The following is a 20,909-nucleotide window of genomic DNA, read 5'->3' as shown; positions in this document are numbered from 1 at the left end:
GTCTAGTAAAATTCCATCAGCATACACTAAAGAAAGAAAAAAACCATAAAAACCTTTTCAATCTATATGTTAATGCCACGAATTAAAATTTAATAACATGAGATATTGAAAAGCAGACTTGAATTATACAAAAATAAATCCTGAAAGATCAGGCCCCTAAAATTAGAAATTCAGGGCTGCATCCGGACTGCTGCTAAACCCTTGTAGGCTGGCAGATTAAATTTTTGATGAAAATCAAAATTACACTGCACACTGACGCAGGCGCAGCAAACCTGGCACTATTGTGATTTATGGATTCATTAAACCCACCAGAGTTTCACCCCTCCCCTTTTCACTCAAAGAAATGAGATTTGCTGTGCTGAAAATTTGTATTTTGAGAAAAGCTACTCAGGCTCGGCTCTACCTTCAGAAATGGTCAAGGAAGGAAGAAAAAAAGAGAGCAAGAGAGAGAGAGAGAGAGCTTCTGTGTATATAACCACTGCACGTAAACAGGCCTAATTTTCATTGCTGCAGCAATTGAACATCCCTATGCATTATTCATGAAACCAATAAGGTTCGTTTTTACAAAGGAAGAGGCAGGAAAAATATGTGCAGAATGCACAGAATTTTTTTAATGCAGCACTCCAACCCCTGAAAAGCCAATCCCTGGAGACTAATTTAACTGAAGCCATTTTCAGACATTTTCAACATGCCACTAAGAAAACAGGAGAACATAAGGTGTTCTTAAAAATAGACGTGTGTCTTTGTTTGGTTTTTTAAATGCATCTGCAAGGAAAGAAATGGACATCAAAGAGAGACTCGGAGTAGCACTGCTTGCCCTTTGAATGGATAGTGAAACCTCTGTACCAAGTTAATGACAATCAGAGCAGCAAGTATACTTCAAACCCTGTAACCCACAGGCTGCGATATGATCCCTCACCATCTTGTGTTCATCAGAGCCTGAAGAGACAAGTTTCACCCCTCCATCCAAACTATTCGGCCTCAATGAAACGAAGCTTTTGTTCATCAAAAGTACTGACAGACCTGCATTCCTCCTACCTTAAAATGAGAACACTCCTAGAATACAATCCTCAAATCATTTTTTCCCCTTTTTTGCAACAGTGCACCATTATTCTTGAGTATTTTATAGCTTATTACTTGGTCCTTTAGGTATTCTGCAAATAAAACATTGGCATCACTGAAGAAAGACAGCGATCCAACCCTATTAAACTCATGACACTGGTTGCCCCTCTTCAATTCTGTGCCTTAACTGGAACTCCTGCATTTTGATTAGACTTTTGCAGCAAAAGGTCAGAATTTACACCCAGATTTTGCATACCACCCATACAATTTCCGCCAGCTCGCTGAATCGAATGAATGCAGATTTGAAGGTCAGCATTAAAATTACCCACAGCAAAATGGCCTCTGCAGTTTCCCTTACATTAAAAGGAAAAAAAAGCAAGCCACGCAGGATGGGAAACTGTTTGGCGTCTGCAGGATTAATATAAACAGTAGAGGCATTGGTTGTGATTGTTTTTCCTGCCCTCAAATTATGCTGACATGCTCTTTTCTTCTTCCAGTGCTGTTCAGTTCACTATGGATAGCTATTTCCCCCCTCACTCACACATTTCTAGTCTTTAGAAATAGTAGTACAAATTGTACCTCATTATTAAAATCACACTTGCAAGGAAGTAAAAAACACAAATAAAAATAAACCAAAGGAAAGAGCAGAAGTAGAGTTGGTGGCTACTTATGTGTAAAATTTCTTAAATGGCAACTTGAATGCAAGAAAAGACAGCACAGCAGAAAAAAGTCTTTAAAAAGGACTATTTTGCAGAAATTAAACACTAAACGCGTTGCCCGTTTCATCTTAATGTGACTCAATCACACACTAATCCCTTCTGTTGATTTCAAAAGCATGTAATCGCTCGCCTCCGTTTGGATAAACTAACACACAATTCAATAAACAACACTCACATCTAGTCTCGTTACAATTTCTAATTTCTCAAAATGACTGCCTACAGGTGGCGCCAACGGCACCCGGTTTCCAACCCCCCTCCTCCTCCCATCTTCCAAAAAAATAGGAATTAAAAAAAAGTCGAAATGTATTTTGACATGACGACACTTTGGCGTTTTGTCTTTATTATCTAACGGCGAACAGCGAGACGTCAAATGCGACACAAAAGTAACGCCGGCGTTAAGCGAGTGCCAGGGAAGCAACTCTGAAGCTCTGCTCAAATTTGCAGGAAAAAATTCACAAAACATGGCTGCAGGAGGTTTTTGTGTTTCAGATTGTTCCTCCCCTCATCGTCCTTCATGTTGCCACTATCGCCCGGTTCCCCCCCTTCGCTCTACCCGAATAAACAGTGTTTTAAACATGGGTGGCGTACACATATATGCGAGCGAACTGGGTGTACACACGGCTAAGCAGCAGTTCAACAGAAACTTCATTGCTAAAATTTAGTCCTCCCCCCCAAAAAAGGGGAAAAAAGGAAAAAAAAAAACATCAACAGATTAGGTCTATTTCTGATGGCTTCACAGCTTGCACCCGGTTTAATGCCAGGCAGCTATCGTTTGCTAATGTGGAGGGAGCCGAAACTTAACACTCGCTACTGAAATTTCTAAAAAAAAAAAAGAAAAAAAAATTACATTTCTGAATTAACTGAGGATTAAAAAAAATAGAAAACAGCGGTTTGACATACCTCCAAAAACGATGTAGCTCATGCGAAACAGGCTGGCGCTCCAGAAATCTTCCCTCCCCGACCAGAGGTGACTGCACAACTGCTTCCTCAAAAAAAAAATTGTGAATTAGTTATGAGAAATTCAAAATGATAAAAAAAAAAAATCACCTCCGCGTTTTTCTCCCCCCTCCGCGATTCGCTGCGTTACATTTTAGTAAAGTGTAATGGCGTAATGAGTCGTGAATTTGCCGAGCTTTGGTCGGTCCGTGCAAGCTCTCGGTTTCTGCCTTGCACAGGGGGGTTTGTGTTGCGGTTCCTCCTGTGGAAATTTTCGTCCGCCATATACAAGGGCAGATTCCGAAATTGCAGTGCCGGCCTGTATATTAGCCCACATGAAAAAAAAAGTGAAAAAAAAGAAAAGAAAAAAAAGTCTGGGAAGAAGACAGAAAAAAAATGTTGGTCGACTGTGAAGTTACACGGGGAAAAGCGACTGGAAATTACGCAGAGGAAAATATTCTCATTTCAGAATAAGTTTTATAACAGCAGACGCCTTGTGATGTTGAACTGTGTAATAATTGCGTTATTTGCAGAATTATCTTACAATTATTTATGTGCATCGCTGTCTATAACCTAACTTAACTATAACTCACATAAATGATCCAATTTCCAGATGCTTGAATTAATATTAATCGATAGAAAAGTTGGAGCTATTCATTGCACGTCTTTCCCCCTCCCTTTTCTTAAAGCTATAAAGATGCTGATTGTTTAACGCACGCAGTTAAGCAAAAAAAAATTAATAAAAAATCAAAGTCAGTATTGACAAACAATCACAGCAAGGGTCAGTAATTTTCACCAAATCCTCCACCTTTGCTGCAGTGTCTCAGCAAGGTTTGCTTAGAGTATTTGTAAAGAGAAAGCTTTTGGTTGGCCAACATTTTTTTGTTCTCAAAACATTGCTCTGAGAATTATTCTTTTTTTTTCCTTTTTAAATTGTTTAGTTTTGTTTCTAGAAACAAAGTATTTGGCCCAAGAACCGGTCTATGCTGTCAACTCATGGTAGTTTAAGACATTTGTCATGTAGATATGTGCTGTAAACGTGGGGTTGAGTTTTTAGAACTAGATAAGAATTCAAAATACACAGTACTAGCCTCGGTGTTATACTACTGCTACTACTGCTACTACTACTAATAATAATAATAATAATAATAACACGTTCAAACCATTTTAAGGAATAACCGAATGTTTCTTTTTGGCCAAGTTTGACAGAAGATAAATACTATACAAAATATGTTATCTATTATTATCCATTATTAATGAATCTGCCTGTGTGGGGTTGTTTGTTTTCTATGGTGATATAATTGATCAAGAAGGTGACTTATTATTTAAGTGTAAACCCAAAAGTCAGATTCTAAAAGAGATAATTAAACAAATGATGAAAAAAGTTGTTGTTTTTTTAAAGAAAATAAACCTGCTGATATTACAAATCCAATTGCAAAGAAAGAGATGAAAAACATCTCCGTTCCTGCAGAACTTTGCAGGAGGTTTGCAGGTGTCTGAACACCTGCCCAGGCATTCTCTTTTACAGCAGTGTGGCAAACAAAAAGCAAGAGTGCTTCAGAAGTTCCAAAAGATTCATGATGGATGGATTGAAAGTGGGTTGCTGGGGCTGTGGGGGGTGTTAAATTCTAACCATTTTGCATGTCAGCAGAAAAATAGTTTCCCTATGACTCTTGATGCATCATCATGCTGATGCTTCTCTGCTGCAGCAGGATGGCTCGTGAGAGCAGAGGGTCAAGTGAATGCACAACACAGAGAAATCCTGCAGGATGCTGGGGTCTGCAAAAGAGTTGCAACTTGAGAGAAGCCAACAGCCCTAAACATGGAGCTGCATGGTAACAGCCTCATTCAAACAAGAAATGGAGGGAAATAAATGTCAGCTTATGCCCCATGTGCAAGGTGGTGGAAGATGTGAAAAGCAGATATACAACAAAGGCTGTCAGCGCTCTCCAAAAGAGACGCCTTTCCTAAGCATCGACTTGAAGTATGTGAGTGATTATGCACCACTTACTTTGTGTTGTGTTACTGTGGTACATTTGTACTAAATCAATTTGTAGAGCCTTTTCCCTAATTACCCTAACTCTAATTATGTTCACTGATTTTATGATTTATTACTGTAAAACAACACAAGAAACTGTGAGAGTGGGTGGGGTGAGCGGGGTCCAATATGACAATTCATTTTCCTGTCCTCATGGGTGTATAGCATAATGTAATATCAATTAAAATCATATTTGTTTTTTCAGCATGAAGATTAAACTCTTTTTCCATTGCTCAGCAGTGAAATTAATACCCCTTTGTATTCACAAAGTAATTACATGATGTAAGTTCATGAATCCTTCCTGGTAGTTTGCTTTTCTGTCATTATTGAGATGCTGTTTTCATCATGTGCCGAGGTGTTTTGGATGCTTATTTTCTCCAGCATGTACACGGGAATGAGGGGTGTATGTGTGTGCGTGTTTTCACCAGTGATATTATTAATTATTTACAATCTACATTAAAAGCTTTGAATTTTGCCTTTCAAGAACGTTTCCCCGCTTTCTTGCAATTACTGCATTTATCATCTCTGTCCAGCAGAGGGCACCAGCATACCGACAATAGCCCCTTCCACTGCTACTATGCAGTGCCCTGTGAGTACAACATGTATGTGCACACAGTACCTGCTCACACTTTTTTTGCTCGCTGTCTCCATCTGCTGATGACAGATGTTTGCTCTTTAACATTCTGAGGATGGACATGTTTTTGTGGGCTTTCAGTCACATTTAAAGCTCATCCAAATCTAATGCATTCACATGCATATTGTGCTTTTCTTCTTAGACTACAAGCCACATTTTAAACATAAAATGCAGCGCTTTATTGTTCGAGCACAAATTTAAAAATCACCACTTTAACTAACATGCTTGTCTTGCCACAGCAATGCAAAGCCTCCACAGAACAGTCTCAGAGAGGGTTTGAACTAGGTACTGTGTTACTGTGAGGCAACAGCGATAACCAAACAACCACAGTGCCACCCGTAAATGTGGTGCCTAGTGCACTAATTCTTGTCTGTCATTGGTCTGAAGATATTTACACTCAACGATGCTGAAACTTCAAATATAGCAAATATCAATTTTTGTGAGTTTTCAGTTTATTTAAGAAGAAAATCTCATACCAAAGAAAAACAAAACAACAATGTGCTTCACTTTTGAAAACAATTGTGCACTGTACAGTGAATCAAAAGCTACCTGATGTTGTCACAAGAGGTTTCTCTGTTTCTAACACTACGATGACATCATGGGCACTTGGTGAGGTCAAATGTGCAAGTCTGCCAAGACTGAGTGGTGTTTCGAGAAATGGAAAACGAATGAGAGAGTTGTTCATGGAAGGAGAGGAGGGAAAAAACTCTTCTATTTGCTGAAAAAACATTATAGCTCAGAAATTTGGGATAAAACCTACTATAGCAACCACTCTGTCCCAAATATTACAACACATGCTGCCATTTTTTGAGCACTCAAGGTTGGCCTGACCTCCTCCCAACCTAGTTTTTAAGGAAAAACATTCTTTGAAGTTACAGAGGAACCAACAGGTGAGAGGAGCTGACAACAACGATGCTATTTTTTCCCAGTGACCTACTTGGGTTTGAAAGCCACCAGACCTTTCGCTGCATGCTCAAGAGCTTTGCATAAATTAAGAGACAGTTCCCACAACTCTGGATACTACAATCTAGGCCTTACAAAAATTTGACAAAAATAACATGCACAGGGAGAACAACTTAGAGAAAACGTGCTTTGGTGCCACAGAAAGGACCGGAGAGATACGCAGAAGGTCAGAAAACTGCTGCTGTTTTGGTGCAGAACACAAACAGAATTTAAGAAAATACCTTTTAATTAACGGTTCCCTACCACAGCATGGTCACTTTTGTCTTATGGTTATATTTACATACACAATATACCAAACCTAAGAAGCAAACATTTAATTTGTAAAAAATCAGTTGCCCAAACAGCATCATCCATATATCTTCACGACTGCTTACCCCATTCAGAGGTAAAGAGATGCTGGAGCCTCTCCCAGCTGTAACCAGGTGAGAGGTGGGGTATACCCTAGACATGTGTCTATTACAAACACATACCTGTCTAGACATTTAACTTTCCTATTCATTTCTCCAACTTGAACAGTCAGTAGCACCTTAAGTTGGACTGAAAAACGCCCAAATTGATGAAAAAACTGGAAAAACACACCTACCCATTTGGTTTTTGGGGGTTTTCAACCTCATGTTCTGAATTATTGACCTTTGAGATCTGTTTGACTTTTATTATTTTCTATCAATCACTGGTTTGTTTATTCCTTATAGTGTTTTAAGTTATGTGTTGGCAGTTTAGTCCCATCTTATTTATATAGTTAGTTATAGTTTAGTTTCAATTCCTTGTGTTTCAGTTTAGTCTCTCCTCTGTGCTTCCGCCATGATTAATTCTTGGTCTCTGTGTCCGGTGTTGTCACGTTTTTGGTATTTCTTGTTTTATTTTGTTGCTCTCTTGTCTTGTGCGCTTGGTATTTAGCTTTCCTTCCCCTGTCTCATTGTCTTTGTTAATGTCAGGTATGTTTCCCAGGTGTCTCCTCTCTGCCCCAGTCACCTTCTCTGTCTATTTATAGTTGCTGTCTTCCCTTTAGTCTTCATCAGAGAGTCTCTGTGTGATTCTTTGGTCTGGTTGTTCTAGTTTGCGGCTCCATTTTGGACTCTGTGTGTAGTTTCTTCCTTTGGACTTATGCCTTGCCTTTTGGAGCAGCTAACCCCAGCCTGTGTTCTATATCAGTCTGCAAATTTAGATCAAACTGTAACACTTTTATATCAAAAATAAGTCACCCTTTGTAGTTCATGTCCTATTTCAGTGAAAGTTCAGGGTTTAAATTCCTTTCAAGTCAATGAAGCATTATTTTAAACAATAATAAAATACATGTTCTCATCATCAGTGGTTGATCATTCAGTGATTGGATTCTTACCTGCATTGTTTTCAGCTGCTAAAAGCACGTTAGGTACCGTTTTGATCTCGAACGCCTGTGTGCCTGTGTCATCATGGCGAAATTGGATCGCAGTGGCCTTTGTTATTATATAGACGATTAAAAGGAGGTGTTTCTATAGTATGTTTGTGTGTCTGTGGACAGATGTTGTCAGCTAGACAACGAACATGAAATTTTACAAGTGTAATTGGGATTAATATAAAGGTTTCATTTTAAAAGGATGGAATAGTCATAGCAACAGGTGTCAAGGGGCTGCCTGTGGACACAACTATTAACTATTTCTTAATGAGGATATCTTTATATAGTTTATGAACAAATGAATATAATATTTTCCATAACTTGTGTGGTGTCAGAACAAACCTGGTTTGGTCCATTTCACTGCTTTTTACAGTTTGAATTTTAAAAGCGCTGTTGGTTTGAGCATCATCAATGGACACACTTCATCATATCAAGAAAAGCGCAAGTGTCCTAATAACACTACTGACAGTCTCGCTAACAGCGTCATGCTTGCACCATGTGCAGTACCAGGGCCATGACAATGATGTAGTCAAACACCAATAACTTTATTCCTTTAAATATTATTTACACCTTTGTGTATTTGAAGATTGAAGGGATAGTTTCTTTTACAGCTGATGTGCAAACTGTGCAAACAGACAAATAAAAGCACAAAAGGAGGCCTGAGTGTAGAGCAAGCGCAGTACTTAGCATAAGTGATGTACACAATGTGAAACTATTATTTTGTGCATCACAATCATTTCTGTTTTGGAGCTATTTTCGTCCATGAACAAATACAGGAGATGACCTTATTTAAGGCAAACTACTGAATGACAATAGTATTCATTTAGACAACAGCTGTTATGCTGCAGCATGATCTGTAAACACAATGATGTAACCTCATCCCTATTGTCAATTAAAATATCAAATGCCTCAGTGCGAACACTTATTACGGTGTAAAAGTTCATACTTCATATAATATGTATTGTCGGTTCAAGAAAACAGTAGTTGTTGGTTGACCACAGGCAAAAGCAGGTGGGAATCCTTACTGCAGTTCCTTACCTTGCCACAGGTAATTGTAGGTTTTTCTCAAGGGCAGTCTGTGTCCAGCGTTGGTTATGATCATGCAGTCTGGTTGAGCCTAATGTGTGCCCATCATCAAAAATAGGATATTTTTGTTTGTCTTCAGGGGCTGATAGAAAAACAAGCTTGTATGGGCTTTAGTCTCACACATTTAAAGAAGCACTCAGCTGTTTTTTGTTTTTGTTGTTTGGTCATTAATGCATTATTTGATCAAAATTAATTTATTATATAACTTTATGCAGTCGGCTGAGCTTGCTATTAAACAAAAAATATAAAAAATATATAATATTTTTATAAAAAATAGAAAATACATATAATATAAATAAGAGAAAACACACACCTTCATGACTGTTTCATACTGCTGCTAATAAGTACAGTATGTCTACAAGCACCTGTTTTTTTCAGTCAGTTTAATTCTGCAGCCGTTTCAGTACTTCTAGATAATGAGACAAGTAAATAAGTAAATCTAGTAAATATGTCACTGCAATCAAGCCAGAGAAATAAATATGGAATGAAAAAAAAACATGAAAGTAAATGTACATCATGCCTCTACAGGCTCTTTTCATTGCCTTGCAAGCCTAGAAGAATCATGTGATTATTAACAATGACGTCTTAATATTTACTGACTTGTAGGTAAGCATACTTATGAAGAAATGAAAAATCTCTCATTTTTATGGCAATTTCATTTTATTGGAAAGGGAAACAATATCAGTCAATACATAAAAGTTATAAATTACATCTCACTGAATGAAATAAGTATTTGATCCCCAAGCAAAACATGAATTGGTACTTTTGTGAACAAACAGTTGTTGTTACGCACAGTATTGCGATGTTTCAACTGTCAGATTATATCCTTTCTTTATGCCATATGCTCTAAATAATGCTGATTTCATGACTCAAGTCACATTTTGGATGGAAAAGCTATGCTTCAGCTGCATAGGTGCAACATTTAACTTATTAAAGTCTAACAAAAACATTACACAATAGCATAAGCACTGCTTTAAAGATATTTTGGTCACTTTCTATTCAGTGTCAGCCTGCAGGTAATCAGAGGCTATTGGTTGTTTTGCTTTTTACATGATTGCAAACTCTGAGAAGAACACAAAAGAAACACAAAAAGCCCATTATAGCTTTAACTGGATCTCTTCACTTGCAGTGTAAGCACCTGATGAGGGAGGAGAAGTAAGTATTGTAATTATAGTTATGACAGGGTAGTCACTGACTGAAATCGCCTACGCGTTCATATCCAGGACAAGCCAAAAAAAAGGCTGAGGAAGAAACTAAAAATAAAACACAGAATCATTGTGCAGTAAACCTCTGTGGCCTAAAGTATATCTAATTACACTATTGCCCTTTCCAAAGCTAATTACAGTAAATCTTGTATGTACTTCTATGATGTTTTTATACTTGGTCACTACAGTGTAAAGGCCTCCACTTTAAATCATCAGGATCACTAGGAAATCAAAATATAGCTCTACTTTAGAGAACATCATCAAAAAGAACATTTTGAGCCAAGCATCCAAACCTAAATAATCAATAAATATATATATAAAATGACAGCACAGAGGGCAGTGGTTAGCAGTTACAGCAAGAAAGTCCTGGGTTTGAATTCACCAGCTGGAGCCCTTCTTTTACTAAATAGCCCTCTGCTTAAGCTTTTTAATTGGAAACACTGGTTTCAATTTGAGTAAACTCAAATAGTTATATGATAAAGTTTGATTCTGAAAGTTGAAAAGTGCACAAAACATGACTCACTCTGCCAACAAAACTGATCTAATCTCTCTGAGTCTTCATCACTGGCACGAACTTCCTATTTGGCTGAAAAAGTCTTGTCCAAAAATAAAATGACCATGTGAATGAAAGCAAGCATTATAGCAAAGTTGCAGTTTCTGCATGCTTACTCTTACCATGTCCGGAGCTTAATTTAGTCTGTCAGTGTGCCAACATTTTCTAATTATCACTACACACCAAATATAGCTGAGTCTGATGGGAAATAATGGATCTTTTTTAAAAAAAAAAAAAAAAATGCAGTATGCAAGACTTGACCACAGCAGTTACAATTCACCCTGTAGGCGACATGAATGTCTCCCAACCCATATAAAAGAGGTTGAGATATTTTTGCTACAAACCACTGTGATGTCATGTTTTGTCTTAGGTCATGTCTTTTTGTTCCACTTCCTGTTTTATTTTGTCTAGTAGACCACTAGTCTGACTTCTCACCCACCTCTTACTGTTGGTGTATTTAGTCTGTGTCCTACCCTCTCTAGCTGCCAGATCATCTTGCCACATGTGAAGCATTAAAACCCTTTGTTTTTCCTTCTCCACATGAATCTGTATCTATTCTTGGTTTCCGCCTTTACTTTTTGCTACTGAATTTATTTGCCCGAGTTGACCAATCTGCTGTGTAATCAGTCAGTCTTTGCTCAGAAGAAAGACTGCCTTTTTGGACTTTGAAGCTTGCATTAGGGTAATTGAGTCCTTGAGGGCAGTGAATGTCATCAAAGGCAGCATTATACATTGAATGTCTGTGCAAAATGTGTTCCTTTTCAAACTTTTGGGATATTTCTTTATCCTCCCGAGATCTGAGCTCTTGTTTACATTGCATTTTTGTTTTTCTACTTTTTATATACGATTAGTTGGGCCTTATGCCGAAACTTCACATTTGAACAGGAAGTCATGTTGAACACTATTTTCATTTCTTCTTTATTAAAGTATGTCCTCATATGTGGGTGACAATGGGTTTATTTTACAGTATAACACAATAAATTCAACATTGCTTAACAAAGCTGTCATGGTCCCTGTTTTGGACCCAGAGTTTTGAGTTTCTGGGATATTTGTATTATTGTGTTAGTAAACTTTATCCAGTAATGATTACTGGGATGATTTAGAACACTATTTCTACTTCAGTATATTTTAATATCAATTTTTATTATATGATAGTGTTGCAACACTAGTATATTTTAACAAAAATTGAAAATACAATGCACTTCATGCTACAGTCAAGGTTAATATCACATTTAATGCCTCCTTAAGTTAGCAATAATAAAATAATAAAACTTATTGTTTTATAATAATAATAAAATGTGTCGTTTTCATAGATTTTTGATGTTTTATCTGTTCTGGTGTGTAACATTCTCATTTACTGAGAAGTCTTATTAGAAACTAAAATTATTAATGTTTTGTATTTAATAGTTTTCCTTAATGTTCCTTTATGCCTGCGAATGTTCTTATCAGATTACTTTAAACGAGGACATGCATATTATGGAAAGTTGGAAGGATAGCTGACCTTTTTCGCACTTTTGAGGTATTTGGAGCCATAATTAACTTTTCCTACCACTGGATAAGTGAGCCTATTGGAACACTTAACAGCGCCTTATCAGAATACATTTCTGTCAGAAAGAGCACGTCATCTTAAAATCAGACCCATTTTTGGTCCTATGGGAGAAAGACAAAAAGGGCAAATGAAAATTTCAAAATAAGCATATGTGATCTCTAATAGTTATTATTTTTAAAGATTAAACCGGTTGAGCCTGTGAGGAGTTTTTTTTTTTTTAAATAAAGGGGTACATAGTTAATTTCCACATAAAATGAAAGCCTGATAGATCAGTTGACTTTAGTGTTATTGAAAACAGTGACAGTGACCTAAATACACCATCTGTCATGACTTGTGGGAGAACAAAACCAGGAAAACAGCCAAGTTAGAATACCATATGATTACAATGCGCCCCAAGTATGAAGAAAAACAAAATTTTTCCATCTGCACAGAGAGTACTACTTGCCAGAAATTGCAGATGGTGACAAAGTTTCATAGAAAAAAACACATAGATGGCTTCTTTTCAAGATGTGGAATGTATCTGCACAATGAATGACCCTCTGTTAAAGTGGTAACAAGTGAACATTACAGCGGATGATTCAAGTTGCAATATGTTTGTGCACGTGTGTGAGTGCGTGCTTGTGTGAGTTTTACTGCAAATAGAATTATATATTTGTCAGTATAATATAATAAAAGATAATGCTGCTTATTTATACCTTCTTTATAGCTCCTACAAAGGTTAATGATTACAGCGTACTATTATCATGTCACGAAAAAATGTTTTAATTGGGTCTATGTAAGGGCCATGAAATGGTTTGTAAACAATTGCTGTACTATAGGTAAATGATTATTAGAATTATTTGTTAATGATTTAACAGTGAAACATGTAAACTTGCTGTTTTGGTGGTTTTTTAATAACCTTAACAGCCAGTTGTTGTTAATAAAAGTCAAACTTTAAGTTCTGAATACAGTAAAAAAGTAGCCAGGTAAATCTCTGAGTACTAATCTAGGCTGAAAAGAACCGCTCCCATAAACCACAAAAGGCTTGGAATAGCAAGTGGTTCTAAAAAGAAACAGCTGCAGGAACATTTTGCAACTAATTAGGTTAACTGGCAACCGATTAGTAACGTGGCCAGAATTTTTCAGAAGTAAAGAGCAGCAGAGGTTCACCAATCCTCAAACAAGTGCATTAAAAGCAGGCATGATTCGTGGAAATCACTGCATGGGCTCAGGAACACTTCTAGGAACCATGGTCTGTGACCCCAACTCCCTAATCCATTGAATTTGAAATTGTATTGGAAAGCATGGACTCTGCATCCTCTGCACTAAAAAGTTAAGGGGACCATTTGGATTGTTATCAGTGCTCAGTTCAAAAGCCTGCATCTCTGACTAGTGCATTATTGCCTTATTAGCTTGCACATCTGGAAAGGCACTATCAATCCTGAGGTAAGGTATATGCAGATTTTAGAGCAACATATACTCCTGTTCAAACGACATCTTTTTCAGTAAGACAATGCTAAACCACATACTGCATCTTCTAAAGTAAAATGGCTTCATAGTAGAAGAGCCAGGCTGCTGAACTGGGCTTCCTGCAGTCCAGATTGTTCTCTAATGAAATCATTTAGACAAAACGGGACAATATTCCTCTCCCAGAAATCCAGCTGGTGGTCTCCTTGGTAGTTCCCTATAGTTAGCACACTGTTGTTAAAAGAAGAGGGGATCATCTGAATTGTAGACATGGTCCTGTCCCAACGTTTTTATTGCTGAGATCAAATTTAAAGTAAGCTAATATATTTGTTAAAATGGTACTTTTTCACACTTCAAACACTTCAATTGTTAATATGTTTTCATTGTTCTGTTGTGAAAAAGACATGATATTATAGGATTTGCAGATCATTGCATTATATTTTTATTTAATACCAATGTTTTGGGGACTGTGGGTTGTAAATTAGAAAAGGACTTAAGGTATTCGTACATTTACCCACTAGGATGAGTTCCTCTGAGACCCGGATACGGAAAAGTGTGTGTGTGTGTGTGTGTGTGTGTGTTGGCTTGACCTGAGCACTGACATCATATAAATTAACTGTCTATAAATGGAAACTCATTAGTGGGCTTTTATAATAGCGACTGAGCATCTCAAGAATCCAGCGAGGTTTCAATTCATAGAGTGATGCAACAGTTATGAGCCATCAGAGTTCATGTCAGACTTCTTACGTCCTGTCTGTCTGTCTTCTTGGTGAACATGGATGTCCCTTAAAGCACTCTTTTATCATCATATGATTTCTGATGCATTGCATCTTATGTGGGTAAAACTGGTTTGTCTACTTTTAACTTCTTCAATATTTCAGTGTAAATATATTTAAATGCTATTTGCAATTTTTAAATTATGATATAGTAGCAATTACAAAGTCCCTTCCCACCATTTCCACAGACTAGCTACACTGGTGATGGGCTAAAACAAGGCTTTCTTTCTTTCTTTTTTCTACAAATTCTTTTTTTCTTTTTCTTTTTTTGTGTCCCGTTTGGATCTATAGCCATCAGAATTGTTGTCTTAAGGCCAAGAAAGATGCCAGGTGGATTTATTTTACCAAGTGGATCATCATGGCCTTGCCATATTGGTCCATTTGATTGAACTTTATTATAATTATGAATTTATTTTATTTTCGGTTGCTACAAACGGGACAGACATGACTGGGGGATAGGACAGGGAGAAAGAATGAAAGAAAGAGAGGGAGAGAAAGAAAACCAGAGGGGAGAAGAGACGGTGAGAAAGGGGGGAAGAAAGAAAGAAAAACAAACAAAACACCTGGATCACCTGTATGGAGAAAAAAAAACAGAAGAGAAAGCAAACAAAAAAAGAGCAACATAATAAAAACAGCACCATCACAATAAACTAGTAGATAACAGTAGATACTAAATATTAAACGATATTGTGCAGCACGCAAGATAGACAGCGCACAATGTGCTTTGAGGCAGCAGCCAAGAAAGGTGTAGTCCGCGTCTGTGAACACCCGTGTGTACACCTGTGTGCATACCTGTGTGGATCAGCATGCTTGTATTCCAAAGGTTTCTCCATGTAACGATCTGCTAGGGAGTGCAGGGAGCCATAGCCCCGTCCCCCAGGGTATGAAGCAGGTATGGAGGAGATCCAGGCCCCAGATATCCAGAGGCCCCAGAGTACAAGGACCCGAGGAGGACCACCAAAAGGGGGGGGAACCGTGCCACCCTCCTGGGAAGAGCTGAGTCTGAGGGCATCAGCCACCGGCAGGGAGTGTGGTGAGGGGAGATAGGCCTCCGTACTTTCGAGGGCCTGAGATGTACCCAGAGAGGTTGAGTCTAAGACCCAACCTGACATATAGACACAGACGAACAGGCACACGCGGACACAAACGTGCATTCCCACCCCATATGCACAACCAAATACTCGGCACTCACCCAACGTGTAGACAGACACAAATAGACACTGCACAGACAGTCGCACTCCCCAAACATACTCTATATCCCAGGTCCAGGTACCCCCGCCCCCAGAGGGGCAAGCCGCACCTAAACCCAGGAGATGTAACCCTTCTCTCTGGGGTGGAGGCAAGCGGACCACCTCCTTATCTGCAGTAGCAGAGAGGCCCCGCATCCCAGACCCCAATCTGACGGCCAGCACCTCCTCCCAGCCCCCCAGCCCTGACGGCTAACAGAACCGGGGTGAGTGAAGACCCCAAACCTCCCTACGCCCGCTCATATGTAGTGTTGCTGTGTGCTGTTCTAAAGTGCATTTAAAACACAGGAGAGCATGGTTCCTGCTTCCTCTCAGAGAGCAGCACGGCTCCTCCCGAAAACCCTTAGTGTCTATATGCATTTAAAATTGAGGGTAGGGCACCAGCGCCAGAGGTGGGTTGGAGTACACCGACCATCCTCTGGATGCTAAACCGTGGGGGTGGGCCCACCCCCACAGCCCTATATGTATGTGTTATGTGAGAGTGTGAGTAATGTGGATGTCTAGGTTGCAGAATAAAATTGAGGCACAGGCTGCCAGAAGGGGACAGAGGGGGAGTGCCTCCCCTGCACCCTGGTGACATACCTGCACCCCAAGCCCTGCGTGTGTGGGTGTGGTAGAGCGGGAATAGGGAGGCAGCTGAGGATGGGGAGGGAAGAAAGGGAGGGGCAAGCAGCCCCTCCCTGGGGCCAGCTCCCCCGCTGACCCCAGTAGGCACCCCCACACTCTGGAACCCACCAGGGCAAGGGGGCCCAGGCCCATCCGGACCGGGGCCCGCAGCAGCAGCACCGCCCAGCCCCACAGAGTCCGGGGCAGCCCACCCAACTCCACCCCAGAGAAAACTGCACCCACCCCATCATCCAATCATCTCCCAAACTACACAAGACAATAGACACCCAGGTTGAGTTCATTCTCCACCTCTCCTATATCTCTCCCCCCACCTGCAGAGTGAGCTCCTGTAGAGAGGAGACCACCTGCAAAGATATAACAACCTCCCCACCAGTTAGAGAGCCCCCTAGTTGGGCCGATGCACCAGAGGTCCCCTGCACTGGGGCTGAGCCCCCCTGCACCCACCCGCCCACAGCTCCGGCGACACAACAGCCAGGACCCAAGCCCCCAAGGCCCAGCCAGCACCCCAAACCGGGGGGCGGAGCACCCCCAGACCCCCAAGCCTCCACGCCCGTCCCGGACCCTCCCAGGGGCAGCCAGGCTACCAGGCCAGTAACCAACGTCCGCCAGCACAGACCCTCCCCCATCTCCGCTGTACGCAGCCACAAGGAAAACACCATCTAAGAGCCCCCAGAGCCCCTAACCAGGTCATGGCCACAGCCCCCAGGTTAGGCCCTCCAGGGAAACGTCCCTAGGGACTCCCCAGACGCCCTAAGGCCGTCCCTACCCCCATATCAACCACAATAGCGAAGGCAGGACCAAACCATGACCCCCCACCCCCACTAGGTGATGAAGCCGATCAAAGGAGCCCAAAGGGATTGATCAAATGTGATGGCAGAGGTTGTATCAAGACTAATGTGATCTATTAGATGGTTTTTATATTGGTTAGAATTAAGATTTTTTTTATTTTTCCAGTTAATGAGGACCATTTTCTTGGCAATGCATAGGGCCGTAAAAACAACGTGGGCTGTGTTTATTTCTGCAGTGACCTCATCCAAGTTGCCCAGCAAGCATACTAAAGGGGAGGCTGGAATGTTACATTTCAGACACTTTGATAAGTCTTCACATATCTCACGCCAAAATTTCTGAACTGGTGGACAGTTCAGAAATTTTTCTACGAATTCTAAAAAAGCTGGTTTTGTTTTCTGCTTGATCCACACAACCGACTCCTGCCACGCAGGACAAATGCACTCTTTGTGCTTAAGCTAGTGGACAGATTGTAAACACTGCAGGAGCTATTTTTGTGGGCAGTGTGAGAAACGGGGATCTGAAGACATCTTATTCAATCCTGGGAAGCTAAAAGACAGCCAAGTAATTTATGTGCCCTTGAGTCGACCAAACCTTTTCATTGTGTTAACTCAAACCAAATCAAATCAGTTCTGTTTGCTGTATGATTTAAATGAACCTGAAAGCATGACTCCACTTCACCTTATTGGTATTGTAAAGATTTCAGTAAAGCCTTGTATTTAAAACAATGCAAGTAATGTTTGATGAGCAATCTGATTTTTAAAATAGAAAGATTTTATATTTTGAGCATGTAAATGATTAAATGAGGAGAAAGGAAAAAGAAGAAGGGGAGAAATGATGCAACACCAGAAAATGAAAGGATAAAAGGATAAAAAAGATAAAAGAGCAAAAGGCAGAAAGCCCAGGAGGCGTGCTATAAAAGGACATGTAGACTACAAAGTCGAGAGACGCCATAAAACTCTTTCATTTGCTATTTTGTTAATAATATAAATCTCTTTGATCTTTACATACAGAAGCTAGCACTGTAATAGCCTTTCACTCTATTTATATTTGCAAGATTGGACACAGCAGCATCACATAATTCTGATTGAAATCTAATCAGAGTCTGTTATTTGTGGAGTTCAGACTAATGAACTCCACATCCATCACCTTGCTTGTTTCACTGGTGGCTAATTCCATCTCTTAGTCATCTCTTCCCTCCTGTTGATACACCACTCTGTACTTATTCATTATTTTTGATCTCTGGCTGTCTTCCACAGCGTGTCTTTGTCCTGTCTTTCTCCCCTCACCCCCAACCAGTAGCCGCAGATGGCCACCTCGCCCTGAGCCTGGTTCTGCCAGAGTGTTCTTCCTGTTAAAAGGGAGTTTTTCCTTCCCACTGTCATCAAAGCACTAGCTCATAGGTGGATCATATGAATGTTGGAGTTTTCTCTGTTTTCTCTGTATTATTGTAGGGGCTTCACCTTACAACACAAAGTACCACGAGGCAACTGTTGTTGTGATTTGGCGCTGTATAAATAAATTGAATTTAATTGAACTAAATTATTCATATTCATTGGTAACTTACTCTGTTTTCCAGAGTCCAAGTTATAAGTTACGCTGGAATCTATCCTCTACATTCCAGGGTGACATATTGCAATTTTTCTTTACTATGCCCATCCATCTATTGTCTTTTGCTTATCCAGTTCATGATTGCTGGGAGGTCACTGGAGCCTTTCCAAGCCGTCATAGGACAAGAGGTAGGATGCACCCAGAACAGGTCACCAAACTCTCAGAGGACTAACAGAAAGAGATGGACTGCCATTCAAACCTATGGTCACTTTAGAATCATTAATTAACCATCTCCATCCATGTCTTTGGACTATGGGAAGGAGGAGTAGTACCCGGAGAGAACACACACAGACACAGAGAGAGTGGTGATAATCACTGCACCACCCAGAGCCTGTGGTTTTTTTCCACAGGTTATAAAATGCGGTTTCCCTCCTCATTGCTACCAAGTGTGTGTTCACACACACACATTAAAATTTAAAGTCAATATATAGTATATATAAATAAATCTGATTTGAAATAGTTGAATCTGCAGTTTGAAATAGCAGCTTTTTAAACCAATAGTGTTTTGTTTTTTAACACCATTAGTTCTGTGTTGTGTACATCACCTCATCTGTCCTTCCCTTTTTGTAACCCTCTAACATTGTGACAGATTGAATAACAACATGCTTGCTTGACCATTCACTGCTCAGAGGAGTATATTGCTCTTTGAAGCCGCTACTATTATGTTAAGAGCCTGCTTCATTTTCCATATTCATCAGCCTCTGTGTAACCAGCACTCACGATCCTCTTGTGCAGCTTGGTTTTGTCTTTTGTGTTTTGAATGGAAGATGACAAACAACTAAAGATATATGTGTCCAGAGGGAGCCCGAAGATGCTTAGCTGCTCGTGATGTGTAGGTGGACGTCATATTAGTTGCAGCGGTGACCTGTAAGAGAAAAACAGACTTTTTTTGTTGTTGTTATTTGTGTTGCTTTCGTGTGATTCCCGTTTAAGAATTGTTTAATGACTTTATTTGATTCTCTCATCATCTGACCTATCTGCTGCTATTCTGGGCATGTTCTTCATCTTGCTCTCCTTTGTGAGTGGGTGACCTTTATGTTGTCCTCGGTCCTCTTCAGTCTCTCTCAGATCTTTTTTTGTCTCGTTTCCACTTTAATCATATCTCCCTCCCACTGTCAGTCTGTCTGGCTGTTTCTCTTGTGAATGGAGAGACAGAGATTGAGTCTTAGAATGGGAGTCAGCAGCCTACACAGTTATGTTACAAAACACTGCAGCATTCACGGCGCTGACCTGTTTTCATCCTTATTTCAGTAGCTGCCTACATAGAATGGCTTGATTCACAAACAGTTTGTCGATGACTGTTCTAAATGAATGATTTACCAATGTAGAGTTTCTAACGCAACTCATCTGAGATTGTTGTAATAAATACAACCACTGATCCATTGGGCTGTGACCCCCTTGAGCTGCGCTGATGTCTTCTGGGGGCTCTTTTTCCTTTTTTTGCTTTTTACTTTATCTTCTGTCTGGTTTCGTTTTCTTCCTTTCCAAGAATGTCACAGCAACTGCCATCCGTTCTTTAGTGGAATTTGCTTCTAATTACTTGAACATTTTCCGTATTCTGGCTGAGGGAAGGAGGTTCTTGTCCAAGATTTCAGGGTACACAGTCCCAGTCATTGGCCAATTAATGTGGTTACATAGTCCTATACCCTTAGTGGAAAAGCAACCTAAAGCGTAATGTCTCCACCTCCATGCTTGACTGTGTGGATGGTTTTCCTTGAACCATATTCAACATTTCTCTTCCTGCAAATGTGTCAAGAAGCTTGATTTTGGTATCAACCACACCTGACCACAGCACTTTCTCACAGGCCTTCTCCAAATCATTTAGAGGTTCACTGACAAACTTAAGGCAGGCCTGTACATGTGCCCCCTTGGGCAGGGAGACCTTGTGAATGCTGCAACAGGAAGGTCTTGCATGGAGCTCCAGACTGAGGGCAATTGAAAAACATTTGTGTCCTTCTGATAAATCTACTTGATAGATAGATAGATAGATAGATAGATAGATAGATAGATAGATAGATAGATAGATAGATAGATAGATAGATAGATAGATAGATAGATAGATAGATAGATAGATAGATAGATAGATAGATAGATAGATAGATAGATAGATGACACAGTTTGTTTTCTTTGCTGCTTCTGCTTACATTTGATCCTGAATTGGATTTGATGTTGGTAAGTCCTCCACTCTGAGTACAATTACATTTGTCCTGTGCGTCATAAATTTATTTATGCGTGTAAAGTATGAGTGCTCCATTACTTAACTCTAGTTTTAGGTGTGTACTGTGCCCTGTGGTGG

General features: G+C 39.8%; 1 protein-coding gene across 4 annotated transcripts in view; it reads right to left on the bottom strand.

Annotated features, from left to right (window-relative positions):
- The window catches only part of znf618 (zinc finger protein 618), a 45,785-nt gene extending 42,684 nt beyond the window's left edge, over positions 1-3,101 (bottom strand). Inside the window, exon 1 of one of the 4 annotated variants that reach the window (XM_084935328.1) lies at positions 2,682-3,101. The gene's annotated coding sequence lies outside the window, so the exon portion shown is untranslated. The remainder of the gene's footprint in view (positions 1-2,681) is intronic. The other 3 variants (XM_084935327.1, XM_084935325.1, XM_084935326.1) reach the window with 3 other exon arrangements.
- Between the last annotated feature and the right edge of the window lie 17,808 nt (positions 3,102-20,909).

This window comes from Perissodus microlepis, chromosome 7, assembly GCF_051167445.1.
Source record: "Perissodus microlepis isolate ML-2025 ecotype Zambia chromosome 7, ASM5116744v1, whole genome shotgun sequence".
NCBI lineage: Eukaryota > Metazoa > Chordata > Actinopteri > Cichliformes > Cichlidae > Perissodus > Perissodus microlepis.
The sequence above is the reverse complement of the archived record's forward strand: the minus strand, read 5'-3'. Positions and strand labels throughout refer to the sequence as shown.